At 35.9% G+C, this 19,366-nt stretch overlaps 1 protein-coding gene across 12 annotated transcripts in view; it reads right to left on the bottom strand.

Annotated features, from left to right (window-relative positions):
* The window catches only part of R3HDM1 (R3H domain containing 1), a 217,335-nt gene extending 198,070 nt beyond the window's left edge, over window positions 1–19,265 (bottom strand). For 9 of the 12 annotated variants that reach the window (XM_036023664.1, XM_028511033.1, XM_036023669.1 and 6 more), the window contains exon 1: window positions 19,090–19,265. The gene's annotated coding sequence lies outside the window, so the exon portion shown is untranslated. Of the gene's footprint in view, window positions 1–10,613; window positions 10,662–19,089 lie in introns of all 12 variants that reach the window. The other 3 variants (XM_036023665.1, XM_028511036.1, XM_036023672.1) reach the window with 3 other exon arrangements.
* Between the last annotated feature and the right edge of the window lie 101 nt (window positions 19,266–19,366).

Below are 19,366 nucleotides of genomic sequence, written 5' to 3'. Positions count from 1 at the left end.
AGAGCAATTTGAGAGTATACTGTGAAACAAAATGGGTGGGCAAGTGGCTATCTCTCTCAAAACTCCCTTAAATTAATAAGGTAATTTTAAGGTGGCTTGATGGGACAAAAGTATAATATAAAACATTTTTTAGGTTACTATTCTTTATTATTAGTGATTACATTACTAGTTCCTTCAATGGCAGAATTCAAAATAGAACAATATTAACACAGAGTTTTGAAAATCAATTTTCCTAACTAGGCAGAAACACAGATTTCCCAAGCAGCCCTGAAGACATGTGTCAGTCCAGGGGAAATAAAATGAGAGTATCAGGAAGAATAAGGATGGTTTGCCAAATTGATCTAATGTTACTGTTGAGACTGGGATATGGTATTAACTGGGATATGGACATGAAGTTAATGGATGTGAGTTACCAGCTCATTTTAAAAAAAAGGGTATCTATCAGTTAAGAGACTGTAATCATTTCTTATTGGAGTCACCCTTAGGCCAAGGGAGAAGAATTTTTTTTGATTCAACTATTTGACAGCATTTTAGCTTGAAGCTGAAAATGTCTGAATTTATGAAAAGAAAGTTTCTTTTTCTAAATCTGTTACTGAATAGAATATTTTAGAGCTAAACCTTTATCTCTACTATATTCTAAATTAACACAAGAAATCTAATAACGTTCCAGTTTACAAACATTTATTCAGGACAACAGTGTAGAAGATATTATTATCAAGCTAATCAAGTCCTTGACCTTAAATGGTAATTTAAAAATGGAGCAGTGCCTCTGACTGGTGTGGGGGGAAGGCAGGTTGTAGAGGAGGTAGGGTTGTACTCATAATGAAGTATGCATAATATAAGGTTATGAAAATGACATGCATAAATCTAGTACCACAGAAGAATATATGGGAGAGAACACAACTGAGGTATGTTTCAAAAAGAAATCGGCATTTAAGAATAGGTTATAGAAACATGTGACATTCATAATGCGGGGGAAGGAAGGACTTATAAATGGTTAGTTCAGTTACAAGAAATATTATGGGCAGATTTGGAAGTGAGAAACTTCATGAGGATTTTAGGTAGGGTTAACCCTATATGTTAAGAAATGGTGACATAAGAATTAAGGTAGGATGTTGCTCCCATTGTATCTTGTATTTATCTCAACATACTTTTTTTAAAAACCAAAATGATCAAGTGGACTTGTAATAAAATTATTAGGTTACCTTTCCTATTATATTGAGCTCCTGAAGGTCAAAAATCCAAATTGTTGATTTTTGTATTGCCCAAGCCAGAGCTAGACATGTTGCAGATATTCACCAAATGTTTCGTTTTGTTTTTTCAAAATAAGATGGCTGACTAAAATGAATGAACAGTATAGTAAAACCAGATGAGAGAAACTTAGATACTCATTATTTTCTCCCATAGAAAATTAAATGAAAATAATTTAGGCAGTGTCACATTTAAGGGCTGGTTAATTCCTAGGAAATAAAAAAGCAGGAAGATAACAAAATGAAAACAAAATATTCTAAAAGCCTAAAAATGCTAAAAGCACACATAATCTGACATAGACCAAAGTGACTGTGAAGGAAATCACTGTGAAGGAAACTGTATTGCATTCTCACAACCCTTCAAAGGAAGAGAACTTCTTTTTTTAATTCTCACCTGAGGCTATATCCATTGATTACATATAGGTAGGAAAGCAGGGGAGGAGAGGGAAGGTGAGCAGAGAGAGAGGCACATTGATGGGCTGCTTCCTGTACATGTCCTGACAGGGGACTGAACCCACAACTTAGGCATGTGCGCTGACCAAAAATCAAACCTACAACCCATAGGTCTATGGGACAACACTCCAACCAAGCCATGTGAGCCAAGGCTAAAAGAAGAGTATTTCCACCACTCAAGGTATGAATTCAATTTTAGATTAACAGGTGAACAACTTCTGCATATTTCTTCTCATTTTAAACACAATTTTTATTTGTACACCCAAGTTTAAAAAATTAAATAATGAAAGGGACTTATCTAAGAAATAGAAGATCAAAAACTATGAGCAATAAAATGACAATAAACTCATAACTGTCAACAGTTGAACCTAAAAAACAAAAACAAAAACTAAGCAAACTAGAACAGGAACAGAACCAGAGAAATGGAGATCACATGGAGGATTTTCAGTGGGGAGGGGGAGCAGAAGAATGGAGGGGAAGGTACAGGGAATAAGAAGCATAATTGGTAGACATAAAATAGACAGGGAGATGTTAAGGAAAACAGAGAAGCCAAAGAACTTATACCTACAACCAATGAATATGAACTAAGGGAGAAGGGAATGCTGGAGGGCGGGCGGGGGGTTCAGGGTGGAGGAGGGATACAGGGGAGAAAAAAACTGGGAAAACTATAATAGCATGATCAATGAAATATACTTAAAAAGTAAAAAATAATGAAAAAAACTATGGTACACTTACACAATGGAATACTATACAGCAGAAAGAATGAAGGAGCTCCTACCCTTTACAACAAACAGCACAGATAGATCTGGAGAGCATTATGCTATGTGAAATAAGCCAGGCGGTGAAAGACAAATACCATATGATCTCACCTATTAGTGGGACCTAATGAACAAAACAAAAAAGCAAGCAAAATATAACAAGAGACATTGAAAACAAACTGACAGTAACCAGAGGGGAGGAGGATAATAGGGAAAAGAAGGTAAAGAGTTGTCAAGGAACATGTATAAAGGACCCATGGACAAAGCCGAAGTGGGAGGAGGACTAAAGGTGAGAGGTGGCAGTGGGTGGCGTGTGTCTCCGCTTCCCAAAGTGACCGTGCTTGAACAATAAATTTTTAAAAAAAAATTAAATAATGAGATAAGAATAGAAAAATACTCCTGGGACTTTTTCATTTTCCACTCAAGTCTGCACTTACAATCTCTAAGGTCATCCTTTATGACTTTCAAAAAGAAAAAAGAGAAAGAAAAAGAATCAGTTTTTTTAAGCTGAATTTGCTTCGTTCCTCTAAATACTTATTTTAAAATAAAGATCAAGAAAGTAATGAGACAATATAACCTTGGATCATTATATATAAAGAGGGCCCAATATATTTGAATCTTTCAGGATTCCATATGTTGCCTAGGATTCATACTACTTGAAAACTCATAACGTTTTCTAAATTAAGCTACACTCTCATTCAATAAAAGTAATGATAACCTTTCCCTCTCCCCTCCAGATGTGATATTACTTTATAACAGATTTGATATTAAGAAAAATAAGGAGGTAACATGCTAACTCTAAAAGACAATTTTAAAATCAGATTCCTGACAACCACAACTGAAGTATGAAAGGAAAATGTTTAACAGCAAGAAAGAGGCAGAAGTGATGTTTATAAATGCTTTAAGAAAAACACAGTCCTAATAACAATAAGGCAACAATATGTTTCAACACTACCATGCTCAAAAATCCTTCGGTGTTTCCATTTGACTTAAAGGACACAATTCAAATCCTTTAGTTTGGCATTTAAGATCCCCTACAGTTTTGCTCAAACTTAACTCTTCATGCTTATTTCCCCTCATTCATCTAAAACTGTAGCCAAGGCTAGACCTTTCATCACCTGTACTCACTGGTACTCCTGTTTTAACTGTTCCTCCGCCCAGTTCTGCCTGATGAATCATATCTATTCTCTAAGCTCTAGCTCAAACTCCAATTCACTATTTCTTCTATCTGTCACCTTCACCTATTTCATGATACATTTTCTTTTTTTAATTCAAATAAATAATTAATACAATGTAGGCACTGTTTGAAACTATGAGTCCAGTGGTAGAATAAAGTTTTAGACACATGATAAAATAGGTAATAATTAATTATATAAAATGTCAGTTGTTATAAAGGGTAGGGGCAAAAGGAAATTTACAGTTGTTCATATGGAAAATAATACAATAATTAGTAATAATATAGAATAAACTGTTTCATGTAGTAACAATTATAAACCAACTTTTGCTTCACCTTGTATAATACAAAGAAAAATGAGGTGAGACAAGAAGGGCAGAGAATGACACAGTGTTATTTTATACAGTTATATGAGAAGTGTTCTTGGACGAGGGGATATTGAGCCCAGACTTCAAGGCAGTACAAATACAAGACATGTGGAAATGTCAGAAGAGCATCTCAGGCAGAGAAAAGAGCAAGTGGGAAGATTCATCAGTATGTTTCTCTTGTGTCTTCACTCAAACCATGATATACTTTCTTTTCCAAAATTTTTTTCTAACCTCTCCATTCCAGCCACTCCTTATTCTTTTGAACTTCTCAAGCATCTACTATTTCAAGTCCTTCATTTGGTATGTAATTATTTGCTTTTATTCTCTCAGTTAAATATATACAAATAAAAAGTCACTAACTCTTGAATTTTGGAGAGTACTTATTCCACAAATACGGACAAGTCTTAATAATAATCCAATCCTTCTATGGATAATTCATGACAGTTTCCTCAAGTTAAATTAACAGGCCATTTCATTTCTCCATCCTTTTGCTTAGAAGACAAATTATAATGGTGGGCTTGTCATAGTATCAATCTAAAAAATCAGTATCTCTTCAAAATACATACATTGAGTATATGCAATTTATATTATGTCATTTATACATTAATGAAGTTTAAAAAAAGTCCCTCCTCTATTCAAATAGTTTTCAAATGAAATATAATGGCCTGGGTAATTATATTTCAGATAGTGACTTGCTATTATAGCTCGTTAAAAGAACTGGCTCGAGGTTCTAACTAATGGAAATACAATGAACCAACAGCTATGCTGGGATACAGGTAAGTTCTTACCTTTCCAGCCATTCAAAATTTTTTTAAGTATGAAGTATGTTTTATTGATTATGCTATTACAGTTGTCCTATTTTTTTTTCTCCCTTTTCTCCCCCTCCACCCTGCATCCCTCCTTCAGCACTTCCCTCCACCCCCCAGTTCATGTCCATGGATTGTACACATAAGTTCTTTGGCTTCTCCATTTCCTACGCTATTCTTAACCTCCCCCTGTCTATTTTGTGCCTCCCAATGATGCTTCTTATTCTCTGTAACTCCCCCCCATCCTCCCCCTCCCTGCTGATAACCCTCCATGTGATCTCCATTTCTGTGATTCTGTTCCTGTTGTAGTTGTTTGCTTAGTTTGTTTGTTTTTAGGTTCAGTTGTTGATAGTTGTGAGTTTGTTGTCATTTTACTGTTCATAGTTTTGATCTTCCTTTTCTTAAATAAGGCCCTTTAACATTTCATATAAGGGCTTGCTGATGATGAACTCCTTTAGCTTGACCTTATCTGGGAAACACTTTACCTGCGTTTACATTCTGAACATAGCTTTGCTGGAGAGAGTAATCTTGGATGTAGGTCCTTGCCTTTCATGACTTCAAATACTTCTTTCCAGGCCCTTCTTGCCTGTAGGGTTTCTTTTGAGAAATCAGCTGATAGTCTTATGGGAATGCCTTTGAAGGTAAATCTTTTTCTCTTGATGCTTTTAAGATCAGACCAACTATACCATTCCTTTAAGCCAAAGACTACTCCAGAGCAAAGCCCTAACTAACCATCTTCAATTCTATGAAGCCTGAGAGATGAGGAAGCTACAAAACAAAAGTTTGAAGCTAGCAGAGATTGGTTCATGAGGTTTAAGGAAAGCTGTCACCATAAAATAAAAGTGCAAGGTGAAGCAACAAGTGCTGATGCAGAAGCTGTAGCAAGTTGTTTAGAAGATCTAGCTACAATAATCAAGTTGGCTAAACTAAACAACAGATTTTCAACATAGACGAAATGTCCTTATATATTGAAAGAGAAGGCCATGTAGGACTTACATAGCTGGAGAGGAGAAGTCAGTGCCTGGCTTCAAAGTTTCAAAGGACAAGCTGACTCTCTTATTAGGGGCTAATGAAGCCAATGCTCATTCACCATTCCAAATTTCCTTGAGGCCTTAAATATTATGCTAAATAAGTGTTGCAGGTTCGATTCCCAGTCAGGGCACATACCTACGTTGCAGGCCACGGCCCCCAGCAACCCCACATTGATGTTTCTTTCTCTCTCTCCCCCTCCCTCCCTTCCCTCTCTAAAAAATAAATAAAATCTTTAAAAAATTATGCTAAATATACTCTACTTGCATTCCATAAATGGAACAATAAAGCCTAAATGACAGCATTACCTGTTTATAACATGGTTTACTAAATATGTTAGGCCCATTGCTGAGATGTCCGGCTCAGAGAAAAAGATTCCTTTCAAAATGTTACTTCTCAGTGACAATGTAGCTGGTCACTCAAAAGCTGTGATGGAGATGTAGTATGGGTTAATGTTGTTTTTATGCCTGTTACCCTAATATCTGTTTTCAGCCTATAGATCAAATAGTAATTTCAAACTTCATGTCTTATTATTTAAGAAATATATTTTGTAAGGGTATAGCTCCCATAGATAGTAACAGATCTGGGCAAAGTAAACTGCAAATCTTCTGGGAAGGATTCACATTCTAAATGCCGTTAAGAACATTTGCGATTCATGTAAAGAGATAAAAACAGCAACATTATAAGAGTTTAGAAAAAGCTGATCCCAATCATCATGGATGACTTTGAGAAGTTCAAGACTTCAGTGGAGGCAGTGACTACAGAATTGGTGGAAATAGAAGAGAACTAGAATTAAAAGTGGAGCCTGAAGATGTAACTGAATTACTACTATCTCATGACAGAACTTCAATGGATAACCTGTTTCATATCCAAGTTTCTTGAGTTAAAATCTATTCCTGGTGAAGATTACTGAAATGACAACAAAGGATTTAGAATGTAACATAAACACAGTTGATAATACAGCAGCACGGTTTGAGAAGACTCCCAATTCTGAAAGAAGTTCTACTGTGGGTAAATACTGTCAAACGGCATCACTTGCTTTAGAGAAATTATTTGTGAAAGGAAGACTCAATCAATGTGGCAGACTTCATTAATGTCTTATTTTAAGAAATTGCCACAAACACCCCAACATTCAGCAACCGCCACCCTGATAAGTCAGCAGCCATCAACATTGAGGTAAGGCCCTCCTTACCACAAAAGGATTACAACTAACTGAAGGCTCAGATGATGGCTGGCACTTTTATGAAACATTTCATTTTATTTATCCTCCCTCAAGGACATTGTTTCATTGCTTTTAAAGATGAAAGAAGGAATGGGGGAGGGAGGGTGCAGGACAGGGAGAAGGAGAGGGAGACATGGACTGCATGAAAAAGAAACATAGATCTGTTGGTTGATTACTCCCATACACACTTTGGGGATAGAACCTGCAACCTAGGTATGTGTCCTGACTAGGAATCGCCTTTATATGCACTGGGAAACCAATACATTAGCACAGTTCATTACTGTGACAGTTGCTTTATTGCCAGTGGTATGGAATCAAACAAACCTGCAGTCTTATCAGGTATGCCAATACTGTTATTTTATATAGAATACAGAGACTAAATATTGGATAACTGTAAAGTGTGTTTAAGACGTACACAAACATCTAGATGCAAAGTCTACATATATAAAATCAATAGTCATCAATAATAAGTACAGGAAAAGATGCTCAATATCTTTAATCATTAGAAAAATGAAGATCACAATGAAATATTACTATACACTAACTAGGACGACTATGATACTAAGAGACAGATAACAAGCACTGGGGAGATTTGAAGATTAAAAACCCTCTTACATTGCTGCTGGGAATACAAAATGGTGCAGCTACTTTGAAAAAATTTTATCAGTTCCTCAAGGGGTTAAATAGAGAGTCACCATATGACCTAGCAATTCCACTTCTGTGTATATATGTATATGTATATGATGTATATGTATATATCTGTGTGTATCCAAGAAAAAATAAAACATACATCTACACAAGAACTTTTAGGTAGTGATATAATCACTGAGAAGTAGGAACTGAAATGTCCCTCAACTGATGAACTAATGAATATTATAGTGGAATCTTATTCAGCCACAAAAAGAATGAAGTACTAGTTCACGCTACAACATGGATGAACTTTAAAAACTTATGCTTAGGTAAAAGGAAGACCCAAAAATGACATGTATGATTTCATGTACATGAAATGTCCAAGAGGCAAATTTACAGAACTGAAAGTAGATTAGTGGTTGCTGATAGATATGGGGTTTCTTTTTGGAATGATGATAATGTTCTAAAATTATTGTGGTAGTTGTATTACTTTTGAATATACTAAACCCCAGTAAACTATAAACTTCAGATGACTGAATTTTATGGAATGTGAGTTATATCTCAATAAAGTTAAAATATAAGCAGAAAAAAGTCAACATTGGCCAATACATTTTACCATGATTTATATGTCTGGTATATACAAACTCTTTTAAAAACAAACACCACATTTTGAAATCTTTTTGTAGAAATGTATGTATAGTAGTGCTTTATCAAGGGCATCTATCTGATCAACTCATATTCAGATGCCTGATCATGAAAGCCAAATCCAACTCCTGATTACCTTTGGGATCATAATACACCTAAAGAGCCATATTCTCATGCTCCTCAACCTCCAATTTCCGCAGCTGTTATACACCCCAATACCTGCCTACTCCTTTCATGGTGATGATTTATTTATAAAACATTACTGTTAATCTAGATTTGTTGAAAGTTTATGCAAATTACTGCTATTTGTCTTTTGGCATAGCATGTCTTATGATCTTAAGATGGACAAGTCTTATCTTACAAACAAATAGAATTACCTACTGTACTTCATTTCAGTATGGAAGATTGCTTTTCTCCAGTTTGGCTAAATTTTTATTCAGAAAGATGATTTCATATATAAAGAAAAATAATCTAGATAACCAAGAAAACTATTCATGCAATAAATGTTAAACAATGTTAAAAACAAACTAGCTATTAAAATGTTCTACTTCACAGGGCCTCATTTAAAAATCAGATCCTAAAAATGAAATAAAAAATACGTCCTGATTTATAAAATAATTAAGATTACTTATTTTTTTAATTTGTATCAACTTCCATAAAATTCATTCTTATTTAATACATGATCTAAATAAACACAGTACCTTTGCCATGATAAAAGTGGCTAGTATAAGCAACCAAAGTGTCATTCTGAAGCTAGTCATATATAGAAATTACAGAGCTATGACTAGTCAACTTTCCCTATAGTGTGAAGAATTTAAATTTTGGATTGAATCAAATCATCGGATTAAAAGAGATGCAGGTATGCTTCATACCTATTATAGCATACATATCCTTACTATTAAATCTCATAAAGTTGAAAGCAAACACTCTTTCATAGTAGACACAAAACAAACTCTTTACTAAACAAATTATTTTTCGGTTATATCACGGACAACTTATGTTAAGTTTCCGTTTTGTAATTGGCACACATCTATGATTTAATAATCATAAATACTAGCACTTGAGTCTAGTGGGGAGGTCTTCTAAGTATTGGGTTGGTCAAAAAGTTCATTTAGTTTTTCTTCCCTAAAATGGCTCTAGTAGTGCTTAGTTGTCTTGAACTTCATTCGAAACAATTTTGTTAGACTATATTGCGATGGCTGTCATATCAGCATTCATTAAAAAAGAATCAAAATTGGTGAATTTTTGGCAGCCATTTTAACACTGAAGATGGAAGAAAATAAGCAACATTTTTGGCATATTACGCTTTATTATTTCAAGAAACACTACTGAAATGCAAAAAAAGATTTGTGCAGTGTATGGAGAAGGTGCTGGGACTGATCAAATGCGTCAACAGTGGTTTGTGAAGTTTCTTGGTACTACTGACATTTTGGCCAAATAATTCTTTGCTGTGGGGCTGTCGTATGCATTGGAAAATGTTTAGCAGCACCCCTGGTCTCTACTCACTAGAAGCCAATAGGGAGAGATAGCTGTACTCAAAACATCCCAAATCAATGAAGTTACTGGTGAAAATGAAAAATGTCTTTTATTTTACAGAAAAAACTAAATAGACTTTTTGGCCAATCCAATACATAAGTAGTTAGTTTTAAATAACCAGCAATTCTAGTAGTAACTTTAAAACAACAAAGTATGGGACTTGACAAATTATCTAATTTGAAATATTCCCCAATAAATTTGCCTCCATTATGTTCTGGAGATAAAAACAGGCACATTAGTTCACCTGATTAATTCTTTCATACTTGGTATAAAGTTGGACTTGGAGTTTGGAGATCCAGGTTAAAATCTTGGCTAGGCACTAACTGGTTATGTTAAGCATTTATATAAATGATTTAGCATCTTTGAAGCACAGGATGCCACGTGAAGAGCTGTGTGAGAAAATGAGGGTAGGACTAAAAAGCTTGTATTCTAATTTTATGACAGAATATATAAAAGCAATTCAACTAATAGTTTCCTGACCACCAACTTTCACTTGGTTCTCTATTGTGCATTTAGAAGGGAGGTGTAAATCCTACATAATCCTTGGAACCTCACACACTTACATAAAAAGACCACCCACAGAGGCTCTTCTGCCTCCTTTTTCATAGCTCCATTCTTCCTGTCCTACCTTTAAGCAAATGTGTCCAAAGACAGGCTGAAAGAAGAGGGACACAAGTAGAAGGAGAAAAAAGAAAAGGAAATGGAAGTTGCAGCCATTTATAATATGACAATTTTGACTCACATGGATCCCCGTAAGTCATGAGCTTCTTGAAGGCAGTGGCATGTATGTCTTTAAGGACAGAAGCAATTTAATTAGTAGTCATTTCTATGATGCTATTAGTGTTTCACAAACAAGAATATCAATGATACCTGATCTTAGTAATGACATTTCTACAAACATTTTAATTAACCCCACAAAACCAAGAAAAGCATGACATCAGAAAAGATGGAAGACACCCTTCCTTAAATGAAAGAATAGGTATTAGATGCCAATAAAGTACAAGTAAATATAAGCTGCATTTAACATTTAAGCTAATCCTCTTAATCTGTTACCTATTTTATCACTGAGTTTTACATTTCAGTAGTAAGGTAAATGAAAAGTAGTGTGGCAGCTGTATGCAGTTTTCAGAAAAGCCATAAAATAATTTTCATAAGGCACAAATACAGCTTGGACACTAGACCATAAAAAACATGACTGTTTTTCTGTTTTAAATTTCAAAATCAGCATTCATTAAAAAGAAAATCAACACTCAAAAATCTGTGGAATGTGTATGTTGGACATTATACCAGAATAAAATGTTTTGTGTAACATTAACAGGGGAATGAGACAATTACATTCTAAATTTATTATATGGGTTTAACAAAATTTTAGAGCTAGACAAGACTCTCTAGATCATAAATATACTTTACAATCCTTTGTATTTCTTTGGTGTCAGTTGTTATTTCTCCTCTTCTATTTTGGATTTTATTTATTTGGGTCTTCTTTCTTTTTTTCTTGATTAGTCTTATTCAAGATTTGTCAATCTTGTTTATCTTTTCCAAGAACCAGATGTTGGATTCAGTGGTCTTTTGTATAATTTTTTAGACCCTATTTCAATTATTTTTGCTCTGACATTTATTATGTCCTTCCTTCTACTCACTTTAGGTTCTGTTGTTCTTTTTCAAGTTCCTTTAAGTGTAAAGTTAGATTGTTTTGAGTTTGATTGTGTGAGTTTTTTCTTCATATTTTAAACTTGGGTTTTTAAACTGCCATTACAAAACTATAACAAGTAGAAATGACAATCTTTATTAAATAACAAGCAAAATGTATTTATAATGGGAAAAAGTCAAGCTTCTCAAGATGAAGGGTAATGTATATATAAAGTTAATGTCAGATGAATATATTCTTTAAAGATTTCTACCTCTAAAACTCAATGACTTTATATGGTGAAATGTTAACTTCTAGGAAAGATACACTGTTAATTACACCCAATTAATATAAATACCTAATTACCTAAAGCCCTAAATGGACTAGGACAAACAGGTCAATTCTAAAGTTTCAACAAAAATGTTCAAAATTTTAAAAAAGTGGGATGATTTAAATAATCTTCCTACTTGCTCTTCATATTACTGAAAATATCAAGAAATCATAAAAAGCATGACAATATTCTCAGCTATGTCTTAATTTTGTATTAATCAAAATTTAAGAACAAGAATAGAAGAAATGAACAAATGAGTTTTTGTGTACCATAATGCATGTTAGGTATTTAAAACATATTTTCAAATATTCTTGTGAGTTACACAGCTTTATTTATAATAACTAAAAACCAAAAACATCACATAGGTGGCCATCATGAGAATATAAAAACAAACTGCTTATGTGTACAAAATATTCTGTAATAAAAATGAACCATTCATACATTCAACAATATGCATAAATCTGAAATACATGTTGAGTGAAAGCCTTACACAGGAGCACATTGAGGGCTGGGCAAATGTAGGTTTACCGTTGTTTGTATGGAAAATAATACAATAATCAATAATAACACAAAAATAAACTGTTTCATGTAGTCACAACTCACAACTGTAAACCGACTTTTGCCCCTTTGTTTTGCATGATTCTATTTACTTAACTCCTAGCACAGGAAAATATAATATATGGTGGAAAAGAATCACAACTTTTGATTCTTGTTTCTTGGGGTTATGGTAGTTCTATTTTGGGTAGACATATGGGTTATGGGGACATATGCAATTTGTCAAAAACTCACTGAAATGGTACATTTGTGATTTGTGCATTTTTCTATATGCCTATCTACCTATAAACAAGTAATCAAATATTGAACTCTAGCCAACTATATGTATGCTAAAGTGTTCAAGAGGGAAGTACAATGATTCTCACAATTTATTTTGTATCAAAAATGGATCAATAGATATAGGACAAAGCAAACAATACAAAATGTTAATAATTACAGAATTCAGTAATAGGTCAAATTTTGTGTATGCTTGGAAAATTTCAGCAGCAGATCTCACAAAAGCAACCCAGATGCTAGAAGACACCAACAGTATGTATAAGTACAAAGGGAAAATGATTTTGAACTTAGCCTTCTATACCAGTGATTTTCAACTGATGTGCTGCAAGAATTTTTAAAACATGAACATACCTGACTATTTAGTCAAGGGCAATGACCTTGTTTCTTTTCCCTTAGATTGTCAAGTAAAAAGACAATAGCCATCAGGTGTGAATGTCCTGTCTTGAATCATAAATATACAGGACATATACCAGAGTTGCATCTTATTGATCCCGTTGCAGAATAAGGTTGTGTCTGATTGGTTAATTCTTGGTATCTGAAATCTCTATATACAAGCATAGCCACCTGATTTTTTTTAAAGTCATTTTGGAGCAAAAGGGAGGTAATTACAATTATTATTTTTAGTAAATCAATCCAAATTTTACCAATTTTTTGTCATGTTGGTAAAAAATATACATTTTTTGGTGTGCTGAAGAATATTAGTAAGTTCCTTATGTGCTCCATGAGATGAAAAAGGTTGATAATTGCTGTTCTATACTATCAGGCATGATGGCAGAATAAAGACTTCAGGCATATGAGGTTTCAAAAGGTTTACTTCCTAAGCAACCTTTCTTGGGAAAATACTTCAGGCTATTACCTACCTAGCAAGAGTATAAAAACCAAGAAAGAGGAAGGATCCATAGTATTCAACCCAGGAAGGCAGTGAAGAGAAGTCCCAGGATGAGAGCAGGACACAAGAATACCAGAAAAAATCTTTGAGGGAAAGACCTCTATGAAACAGAGACTAAATAACTTTGAGGCTGTGTCGATGATGATGCATTATTGTTTGTCAATCAGAAAAAAGAAAGACAAAGTCTCCTAGAAAAGTGAAAAAAAAATACAGGTTATTCAGTTCTAATGTGTAAAAGAAAATGTGACATGATTTTAATAAATTTATGAAAACATAAAAGAGACTCCATTTGGCTTCTGGTGCTAAGAATATTCTGTGTTCAAGAGATTTATGGCCCTCACTGGTGTGGTTCAGGGGGTTGGGCACCGTCCTGAAGACCAAAACATCACAGGTTGTATTCCTGGTCCAGGCACATGTTTGGGTTGGGGAGGTGCAAGAGGCAATCAATAGATGTTTATTTCCCTTCTTTTCCCCTTCCTTTCCCTCTCTCTAAAAATAAATAAAATCTTAAAAAAAGAGAGACTCATGAATCCCAGTAATAAAACATAAGGGAATGATAATACAATTAATTACAGATCCACCATAGTGTTTGATTTTTATGTGTATGCAATGATTTTTTAAAAAAGCTTTTCATAAATGCAGATTTTCCAAATAGTTAATTTTAAAAACGTAATAAGCTCCATATTGGCTCAGTTTTCTATCCCAGTCCCCCCCCCAAAAGTTTACAATCTTTTGAGTGTATTGAATTTTGTAAACATGAATGTTTCTGACTTCAAAAGACACAGAAGTTGTCAAAGTACTATTGTAAAATTGCTTAAGTCTGAGCATTTCTCTCAAAGCAACTTGTTATCAAAATGATCTAAAATAGGCTTTAAAATTGTCCTTCAAAACATTTCCTTCCTGTGGTCATACCACCCTAAGAGAAAAACTAAAATCACGAAGATACCATTATGGTCTAGTTGTCTGGTTCTGTGACAAGATCTGATGTGTTTTGAGGACTAGATATAGTTTCTCAGGCAGCAACAATAAGGAATACAACTTTGCAAGCCTAAGGAGGGTGCCAAACAGCCTAGGTGGAGTTTAAAGGGGAGACAAGCACCCGTTGAGGATATCTCTAGCATTACCCCTCCACCCTTTCCCCCTTTTTAGGACAACTGGGCCAATTAAGTAGAATCTTGGTCCTGAGCAGGTAAAGTCTCCCATAGCTCCAAGGTAGGTACACCTTGGTTTCTACATTCTGGGGCCACAAGGATAGGAGAGGTGACTGGTAATATTTATACTGATGAACCTTTACAATATTTTAATTGTGTCTGGGACCAGTTGGATCTCCTCTTCTCTATGTCCTCCCTCCCTATATCAAATGTGTTTATCCGTTAACGTGATGACCCTGAAACAAGGAAACTTAACAGAGACACCAAGTTCCTTAGGGATGTATCTCTGTCACTAGAATAGTTCAGGGAAAGGCTAAATTATCTGCCCAATTTCTTTTCCAAGAGCTTGCTAAAAAAACACAAGCCTTATAGCAGCTAGAAAATGAACATTATAGATGATTGGTGTCAGATTCTTATTTTTATTTTATATGACAAGGGGTTGGAAAATGAATGGGACACCAGACCTAATAAAAGAATGAAAAAGGAACTGGCATTTAGAGCAAACAAGGCATATAAAATGAAAATAAAAACTATCTCTTGGACATGTTTGATGCAGGGGTATTTCCACTATGCTCAGATACATGTGAATATGACTTAGTAAAAATAACTCAAATGAACAATATAAATTGTATTTTGCAGAGAATATACTAAAAACAGACCTTTTTTTCAATACTATACAGGAACGTGTATGTGTGTATACACACATATAAAGTATATATACATGTATGTGTGTATGTGTGTACATATATATAGATGTGCTCATATACATTTATGTGTATATCTACACATAAACATACATATGTGATATGTGATATATGTGTGTGTGTATATATACACACATATAAAGGGTATTTTTTGAGCTCGAGTTTTTCACTTTTAAATAATTATAGATTCACAGCAAGTTGAAAAAACAATACAGCAAATTGTGTGCACTCTGTCCAGTTTTCCCCAATAACATTATTTAAGTATAGTTTAATATCAAAACCAGGATTGACATTGATACCAAAAACCTTATTCAGATTTTAGCAGTTTTATTTATTTTTAGAGAGAGCGGAAGAGAGGAAGAGAAACATCAATGTGGTTGCTTCTCATGCGTACCCTCCTAGGGACATGGCCCACAACCCAGGCATGTACCCTGCCTGGGAATCGAACCAGCAACCCTTTGGTTAGCAGGTTGGCACTCAATCCACTGAGCCACACTGAATCCACTGGACAGGTCCCCAGGAGGGGGTGTGTGAAAGGCAACCACACATTGATGTTTTTCTCCTCCTCTTTCGCCCTCCTCCCCCTCTCTTTAAAAATAAATAAATAAATAAAATCTTTTTTAAAAAGAGTGGAAAAAATAAAATTGTTATCAACTCCCAGTGCTTCTTTATTGTGAGGAATTAAAACAACATTAACTCAAATGAGTATGATCAGTTACTCTAAAGAACCAGTACAAGAAAATCTCTTATTTATTACTTGGCAAGGTACGACAATGTGTATCTTCTGCATGGTATTTGAAAAAGCTTACTTCAACTTTGTAAAATTTTCTACTGCTGCTTCCATGTAAGACTCTTAAAGAAGCATCCAGTTGCACTGGGTTCAATAAATTGGGAAGCTCACCATAACTTTGTATACCTCAGCTCACTATTCAGCATAAGTTTCAGCTTGTCTTGACCCCTGGCCAAACATTACTGTCAGAAAACTTCATGAGAAAACTGCCTCCATGCTAATCTTAAATTTGTCTAACTGTACAAACTCCAAGGACACTATTATGTGTGAAGACCCAGTCCATTTTCAAAAGTGCCTGGGAGAAGAAAGGTACAGTACGTCTGGCATGCTGTTTCACAGAAAAGAAACACTCAAATGTTTTGTAAGTAATCAAAATTAAAACAACCACAATACTGTAGTCAACCAATGGCTGTAATGAATTCAAATGACTCTGTATTAAGAGTTCAACAATTGCCTCCTAGTTGCCAGGTAGCACAATGAGTATGGACAGCAACTACTGTATATGAACTAGATCTTGAAACACATTCTCACCTAAATAAAATTGAAAAGATATTACAATAAGTTACCACTACAATAATTTACCACACATTTTATTTAAAATAATCTATTTTAAATATAATCCACAAACACTTGCATTTTAATGCAAAAACAAAAAAAACCCTTCTATAAAATAAGCAACTCATCTATAGGGGATAATCAATGTCCCACATACCTTTAACTTTGAAAATGGCTAGCTGCAAACTGCACTTAATTTAAGTCACTGTAGAAATGAAACCCCCATAGTACGCCCCATTGACAGAATATGTTGTGAGGTTGCAATACCTTGTATGTGAAGAAAAACTTATTCTCTTAATACCCATGAAAATAGCAATAGTTAATATTTAATCATACATGTGTTAGGTACAATGTTAGGGGCTTTACTTACTTCACTTCTAAGTTTCACAACTCCATGATTTAAGCATTATTATCCTCACTTTACACACAGATTAAGAAAACTAAACTGAGGCTCATAGAAGAGTCCCGCAGCTAGGGGCTCTTCTAGAGAATCTGGGAGGCCCCTTACATTCATATCAGCCTTTTCTGTACATGAAGCACATGAGATCTGAAACCATCAATTATATAACTTATCAATTAACCAACAAGTTCTAGAAAATGCTAGGTTGAATGATGCTATGGGTACTTTGTGGGGAACTGAGGGAACTTACCTTTCAGGATTATGCATTCCACTTCTAAAATTGTAACATATCCCTATTTCTTCCAGACCCTGAATCTATGGATCTATGCCAATTTTGTACCTAGGTATATTAATTATGGAATATGAAAATCACTAAACTGGTATAATCTTCTCAGACCTGAAGAAACTGTACAACCTTCAGTCAAAACTCAGGTACTTCTTCAGAACCTAGGTTTATTCTGGCAGCAAGCCTTAGAAGAAGTAGGTGTAGAATTTTATCTCTGATTACAGGCACGTCTACTACAAATTACAGAATCTATTATTTAAGGACGTATTTATCCAGGCAAAAAAAGCAAGGAGTGAAAAGATGAGCACTCAATATGGAAGGAAGAAGCTCTTTGCTCTTATATATGGCCAAATATACCAAATTTTTATAAACTGAGGTATGTCCAAGTATTCTAGTTGTACTAGTATTCTGCAATACTAAATATTACATAGCTTTTACTGTTTCAAGTACTATACATACGTGGGCTTCCAGTTTAACTTTAACCATCTTTTCATTACTTAAAAGTTATTGTAATCAATGACATTTAAGTTAAAGGCAAAGAGTTTCTTCAGAATTACAATTGGGCAAACTATAACCTTGCGGGTATTATGTATATAATATATATATACACATTCTTTATCAGAAAAATCATCTGCCAATTACTAGTAAGCCTTACCCTTTTACAAAGCACCTCTTTACCTTGTACCTAGCTGACTTTCTATCCCAGGACAATTATACATGGGACATGACAGCCTCAACAACCCAAGTTTCTATATAAAAAAGCAAGATGAAAGAACGGTGGCACTCTCCTCTGCACCTAGCAACAAACAAAAAAGAGGAGAAGGAGAAGCGGGGGAGAGAGAGGGAGAGAGAAAGGGAGGGGGAGTGGGGAGAGACAGCAGACAGGAGAGAGAACATGACAATAAACTTCAAACACGGGGATCTGGGACAGCCTAAAGCTCAACCTTGATGTGTGTAAATCTGTTCCCTGGAGTCCGTGGCATTGACAGTCATTCAACTTTCTTTTTAATTTTCTCATTGTGCTTTTTCTGTTACCACAGGCAAGATGCACCCACATTTCACCAACCTGTCGAAATGCCTTATTCCCCTTCTAAAAATTCTAGCGGTGCAACGCTGGGGGCCGTGGCCGTAGGGTGGGCCGGGGAGCCCGGGGCAGCGGCGCCAGCCACCGGAGAGAGCAGAACCCGGCACAGCACCCGTTCCTGGCAGGCCTGCTGTGGCTGGTTACCGAGTCCCTGGGGCTGCAAGGACAGCAGCAGCAGCCATGGCAGGGACTAGGGAACCTTTCCCCTGCCTCCTCTGTTAGGCCTCGAGGGGTTTGCTTTTCACATGGTCCCCGGGTGGGGGCGGTGGGGAAAAGGTAGTAAACGCAGCTGCACCCACAGCGGCAGGCCAGGGGAGTCGGGCTCCTTCCGAACCCAACCTCCTGGTGGGATGGCAGCAGCAGCAGCAGCAGCAGCAGCAGCAGCAGAAGCACTTCGGTGGGCCCCTGGCTGGAACGCCAACGGCTCGGCGGGGAGGCCACCTTCTCACACACCACATCTCTCCGCTGCCTACCTCCTTCTCCGTTAGCGCTACCGGTTGGCCAGCGGGGGAGGGGAGCGAGGCGCGTTATTCCCGGGTGCTGGAGGAGAGAGAGAAGGGCATCTCTTACCCGCGTTACTGAGGAAGAGGAGGAGGCGGTTGGAGCGCGGCGCGGCGGGGTGACTGCGGGGCTGGGTGGGTGCAAGTTAAAGTCTTACGAAAGGGAATTAACCCCATCACCAGCCCGGACACCGGCTCCAGCGGCAGCCGCGGCTGGCAGAATCCCGCCCCTTCCCACCACACACTAGCCCCGCCTATTCGTTCTGGTTGAGGACAGTTGACAAATCATAGGCTGTACACCCTCGGAGTGATATGAGGATCATCCAATCACACCTAGACAAACGGCC

The sequence above is a fragment of the Phyllostomus discolor genome, chromosome 4, assembly GCF_004126475.2.
Source record: "Phyllostomus discolor isolate MPI-MPIP mPhyDis1 chromosome 4, mPhyDis1.pri.v3, whole genome shotgun sequence".
NCBI lineage: Eukaryota > Metazoa > Chordata > Mammalia > Chiroptera > Phyllostomidae > Phyllostomus > Phyllostomus discolor.
The sequence above is the reverse complement of the archived record's forward strand: the minus strand, read 5'-3'. Positions and strand labels throughout refer to the sequence as shown.